The 6000-nt window shown below is 44.5% G+C and overlaps 1 protein-coding gene across 1 annotated transcript in view; it reads left to right on the top strand.

The window, feature by feature from the left end:
- Positions 1–130: 130 nt before the first annotated feature.
- The window catches only part of DTNA (dystrobrevin alpha), a 226914-nt gene continuing 221044 nt past the window's right edge, over positions 131–6000 (top strand). Inside the window, exon 1 of the mRNA XM_027674327.1 lies at positions 131–260. The gene's annotated coding sequence lies outside the window, so the exon portion shown is untranslated. The remainder of the gene's footprint in view (positions 261–6000) is intronic.

Below are 6000 nucleotides of genomic sequence, written 5' to 3'. Positions count from 1 at the left end.
GCGGCGGGGCGGGCGCGGCGGGCGGGCGGCGGGGCAGCTCCTGCGCTGACACCTGCAGCATGTGCCAGGAGCTGCAGCGGCAGCGGCCGCCTCTGCCTCTGCGCGGCGCGGCCGCCCCGCTCCGGCGCCGTGCGCGGCGCCGGCGGAGCAGGAGCAGGAGCGACTCCCGCTCCTCCCGGCGCGTCCCTCCTCCTCTTGCCTGGCACCGTGTGCCGGCGGCGGGTGCACGGTGACCTTACGGAGCGTGCATTACCTCACAGGTAAATATCAGCTGATCCGCCCCGGCGGCGGCGGCAGCGGCGGCGGGAGCGCACAGAGCCTTCCCGAGGTAGCGATCCCGGCCGGGGCAGCGGGTGCGCGGTGCCGGGCGAGGGGCGCAGCCGCCTGTTGCCGTGCACCAAAGCGGGGCGGGGGGCCCTGGGATTCCCTGGCAGCGCTGCTGTCCGCAGGTGAGGGGCGGCCTCGGGAGGGTGGGGGAGGTGTGGGGGGGGGCTGCCCCTCCGCCTCTCCCACCCTCCCGGGGCCGCCCCCTGTGGGGTTGCACGGCGCTCCCGTCTGTCCTCGGGCGCTGCTGGGGCGCTCCCGGTGTGTGAGTGTGCACAGGCATGCGGCACGGCCGGGCTGCCTCCCAGTCGCCCACCCAGCCGCTCCGTGCAGCGGGTCCCTGGAGAGCCCCCGGGGACCCGGCCGGCTGTCCCTGCCCGGCTGCTGTCGCCCCTTGCAGCCGGCTGAGGTAAAAGTGACGAAAGGACGGCGCCCTGCAACGCAGCAGCGACTGCCTTTTACCTGTGCGTTCGGCGGCTCGCTGGCAAACTTTGGTGTTGGGCGGTGAAAATCTCGGTCATTGCAGCCAAACTGGCTTGTACTACTCTCCCATGCTGAAGACCAGCTACCACCTAAAATGAAATACTGCTGGCGGCCGTTGAATCTGTTACTTACTCACTGGATCCACTTCCCAGCATGGGTGATACCTTAGGTAGTACTGTAAACGTTGGTGGGAAACAGTGTTGCCTGGTAATCCTCGATAGATACTGGTGATGCAGGAGATGTTAAAAGGAGAGATTCACCAAGTAAGAAGCAGCATCACAAATTTGGTGCTCTTAGGCATTCAATATATTGTGTTGTGTTCAAAGTTTTGTAACTTACTGTTCAGTTCTGAATGCTGTACCTCTGCTCCTCCCCTTGATGTGGAAGTAATTTAATAATGGGGGTAAAGGTATGGATTCTACGGTTTAACACTATCATTAGCTATGGAGCTGTTTTTGTAGCTTTTACCTTCATACCAGGTGGTCTCTCACAACTGTGAATTTGCACACAACTGGACTAATAGAATGATGACAACTAGAGAGTAGTGAGTGCTAGATTTTTAAATCATCCTCGTTTCTGGGTGTCACAGGGTAAGTGAGCATGAGATAAAAGCCAATTCCATGTCTATTTTAAGTGCATGTCTTTATATTGCTCTTCAAAAGAGAATGATCCTACTGACACATTTTTGGGTTTTGCCGTCTTGTTGCAGTCATCAGTCAAGGTCCTATATTTATTCAAAATCCGTAGTCATTGCAGTAGATGTTTTTGTGGTTTTATGTGAATTTTGTTTTTTTCTTTTTTCACAAGGCAAATTAAAATTCAAAGAATAGAACGCCAGAGAATAAATCTTTCCTTCTTATAGCAAGTCACACATAAAATACCAGCTCCTGGCTTGACCTCTCAATGGGATATCACTGTAGTCAGAATGAGGTGCTGTAGTCTTGCAGTGATAGTAGTAAATAGGAAATTACATATGTGTGCACACTGTGATCACAAGAAAGTAGATATTTTATGCATATAATGCTTAGTATATGTGGTTCCCCAATGGTGTGTAATCATTTCCATGAGCAGTTTTCAGTGTGTTACTCATTGTGTGCACAAATGCCCCAGGATGGCTAAACTGTGCAGCCTAAACTATAGAAGATTCAGCTCTCTCTAGGGAGTACCTCAGGACCCAATCCTAAGAACAAACATGTGGCTTTGATCTCTGTGTGCCAGGGTAACCCACCAATCCTGAAAAAAAAAAAAAAAAAAGGAAAAAAGCATAGGGTACATTATGGTAAGCTTCTGGATAGCAATCCATTAAGATTTAGAGCAAGGTGAAGGATGAATTATTTTGGTTTGTTTGGCTTTTGAAGGTTTAGTTCTTTATTAATGATTCCCTTGATTTCTACAGTTGTACGCTGTCAGAGGCTGTAGAATAGATTGTCTCCTTCTGTCCATTTTGCCCAGTGTAAGTCCATTCAGAATTGTCTTTAAGGGTCAGCACTGATCTCTCTAACTTCCATGCCAGGCAAATAATCCGATATAATTGCACTGAAATCAATGAATATATACTGACATGAAGCTGTGAGAAGAAAATCGGCCTCATGGTGTTTTTATTTGTATAGCCGAAAGCCAAAAATAGCTGTCATAAACACTGTGTGTCCTTTTGGAAGAAACAGTCAATGCCTATCTTACAGTTGTCCAGAAAATTTCTTCTGTTTCAGCAGCTTTGGGTTAGGAAAGTGAAGGCAGCAGTCTTGGAATGAGAACTGTTCCAGAGAAACTTTTTGTTCCAGTGACTAATCTCCTTCCCTTTAATTCCATGCTGTTAATCTTAGCGTGCTCATATCGAGATTACTAACGTTTGGCAAGGGACCACTTTCTTAAACAGGACTCCTTGTGTGTTGCCAGGTGTAAGAGGGTTAATTCAGTTGACTGTGTTTTAAACTTCTGCTCTTTACATTAATTATATATATTCTTATCTCTAGGCATAACAGCAAACTGTAAGTAGTATGGAATGTTACATTCCAATTAGTTTCGCAGTGCAAATGGAGATTATAGTTGATGGGTAAGTCTGACATGTACTGCATGACTTGTCATGTTTTTCCTGGAGAGAGGGGAGTCTTGGGTCTGAGTCACCGTGGAAGAACATGGAGCCCTGTAGGCACAAAACTGGTGCAGTGGAGTGATGAGTCAGATCTCTTATCTTTAAATTTGGTATTATGTGGTATTCATGCATGGGATGCATTGCATTTGTTGTGCACCTAGGCAAGTAACAGGCAAAAATCCCAGTCAGTCCTCCAACTCGCCTTTTCTTTGCAGAGTTGGTCCTGCTTCTATTGAAATGAAAGGCTGCTGGTTAAGATCATGTAGAAAATAATGGTATATTACCTTGTCAAGCAAATCACATCTGCCAGGATATACCCATTCATTTCTTACGTTGTTTCAAGTCCAATAGTAAGATGGCCTAATACTTAAATTTTCACTTTTTGCATTCTGGATTTGAACCAGCTTTTTCAGACTTCTGCAACTGGAAAAAGAGTAGAAGACTAAGACCAGTGCTGCATCTTCATAGGCCCCGGTATTTGCTTAAGCTAAATAACTTTCATGAGCATTACAGTAGAATGATAGTATTGTTTCTGTTTCCAGAGGAAGCTGATGTTACTGCTAAGCTAATGAAAATAATTGAAATTTCTTAGAAGTGTTAGCTTCAGAAATACGTTAAACAGCGACAGTGAAGACTGCTTACTCAGCTGTTTTCAGAAACAAAACAAAGCCTTACATCAGAGGTGTCTTTACTTAGACACTTACCGTGAACTTCCTTGAATAGCAATCATTAATAACACCATCTTCGCAAGCTAATGGAGCATGAAGATTCCTTGATTTGTAGTCATTTGGGAGCAGATGCTCGAAATTCTGTCCACTTGCAGAAACAGCACAAGAATGACACTTTTACTGAAAATAGAGGGGGGGGAGCAGCGGGGAAATTATGTGTGGGGCAATTGGAATGGCCTGGAAGAGTGTGATGCAATGTCTCCCTCTCCTACATCATTACAAAAGCTGCTAGAGGGACTGTGTTTGGAAAAAATTACATGAGCTTTTTATTTGAAAATTGCAGCAGAACATTATTGATCTGTATATTTTTAATCTCTTGTATGTAACGACAGATGTTAGCAACTGGTTTCGGAGTAGAGGGTACATGTGTTCATGGTCTTGCAAAAAATGCCTTTGTCTTCTCACATTGCCTTAAATTGTGAAACTGTTACAATGAAAGCATTGAAAACCATGCAGGAAAGCTGTGCCAATTTAGGTCTAAATCATACAAATTCCAATTAAAGCATAAATGCTTCATCTAAGAGACAGGTACCTATTCTATTCTCTAGATGTGTAGATAGCTATAGTGTCTCTTGTGGAGAAGTCGGTGCAGGGACAGTTTAGCAGTCTCAGCAACTGAGATAAAATGCCAAGTCACTTGTAAAAATTTGGAAATTTCAGTGGTCTTTGTGCCCTGGTGTAGAAGTCAACAAACCTGAGACTAGTTGCACTGATGCTGTTGACTTTGGTAGAGCCAGGGTTTTGCCCCGCTGCTTAAAACATCCAGGACTGAAATTATGGGGCTAAATCTTTCCCTCATTTATGATGACATAAATACAGTCTTAGTGTATTTTCTTCCTCCCACTGAAGAGAGAAGGAGATCACAACTGTAGTACTTACATACAGCATATCCACAACTGCTGCTAGAGAATATAATTGTTTTATACAGTTCTTCTACTATAAAATGTGTGACGTCATCTCTTCCTGGAACCACTATATTTATACTGATTATGTGAGAAGTACCACTGTCAGCTCACATGCCTGTGCATATGTCACAAGCACCCAGAGGGAAATTCTGAGCTGTACCTTTTATTGTACAGAGACTGCATTTGTATAGGGATGCTCTCTCTGTATAAACAGAACAGCCTGTAAAGGGAAATACAGAGATTTCTATAATTGTTCAAAAGAGATTACAACTTAACAGAATTTCATCCTATAATGTACAAAGTACAAAAGTAAAGGCTCTTTTCAGTTAAATCTTTGACCAGATTGATGTCAAGAAGGAATGCAATATCTCAAATGGTTTGGTCTTTTTTAATCTTCTTAGCGGGAAGAGATGTTAGAAGAGCCATTCCAAATTGAAGCAGAAGATACATGTGGAATTTCCTCATGTAGTTGTCTGGATGTCTCTGCTTATTTTGCTTAAAATGAAATTCAAACTTGATTTTCTTTTTTCTTGGTGCTGACAAACTCTGCCTTGGCTTAGTTGCCTAAAGAGGTAACAGCAATTAAAATGTCATGTGACAGCAATGTCTATAAACTGGTTCGTGATGTAAGAATCATAATGTAAGATTTTTATTACATGATTAAAATTAGGAGAGGAAAGGAAATCTTTCTACATTGTTTGCAACTTTTAAAAAGTTCAGCCAGAACTTGCTCCTGATTGCCAGCTCCTTGCAGGTGTGAGTGGAGGCTTGTTTAACTGGTAAGACTCCTCCATAGTGAAGTTTGACCATGTTGGTTTAAGTAAAAGCATGATATAATTTTGCCCTTGGGCCTTCCTGAGGAGCTGCTGGTTTAGCGCCAGAATTTGCGTGTTATACTTATGGGTGAATAGACCCATTGAACAGTGAGACCACATTGAACAGCTCATCCTGGCTTGTGCAGGAAGGCGGAACTGTGTTTGCGTCATGCTTGACACCAGGGAGGATGGGTGAGCTGATTCCATCCGTGAGGAAGAGCCACATTGAGTGCTAGTCTCCTAGTGGCTAAGTCCACAGGGGACTGGAGGAAAGGAAAAGTGGAAGATAAAGCAGCATTTTCTGGAATGTAATTATTGCCATTGGAAGATTAAACTCCCAAAGCAAATCATGACCAACCTCTGTCTTCACATAGTACAAGCAGAAAAGTAAAGGTCAGTTTTAATCGGAAACGTGAGAGGGAGCAGCGTGCACAAGATGCTAGGATGATCTTCCTGGAAAGATCTGGGCTGAATTGAAGATCTGACACATGTTCTGATCTTGACTCCTGGTTCCTGGGCAACTGTAGTTGCTCACCAAGTCTACACGCACGTGGAAGGAGCTGCCTTTTTTAGGCCATTTGTATATGCCCTTATGCCTCACAGAATTGCCCTGTGTAGTGGCTGTTTACATCTATTGAGTTGTCTCACAATTG

This window comes from Neopelma chrysocephalum, unplaced genomic scaffold (assembly GCF_003984885.1).
Source record: "Neopelma chrysocephalum unplaced genomic scaffold, ASM398488v2 Primary Assembly neopelma1_22, whole genome shotgun sequence".
Lineage (NCBI taxonomy): Eukaryota > Metazoa > Chordata > Aves > Passeriformes > Pipridae > Neopelma > Neopelma chrysocephalum.
The sequence above is the reverse complement of the archived record's forward strand: the minus strand, read 5'-3'. Positions and strand labels throughout refer to the sequence as shown.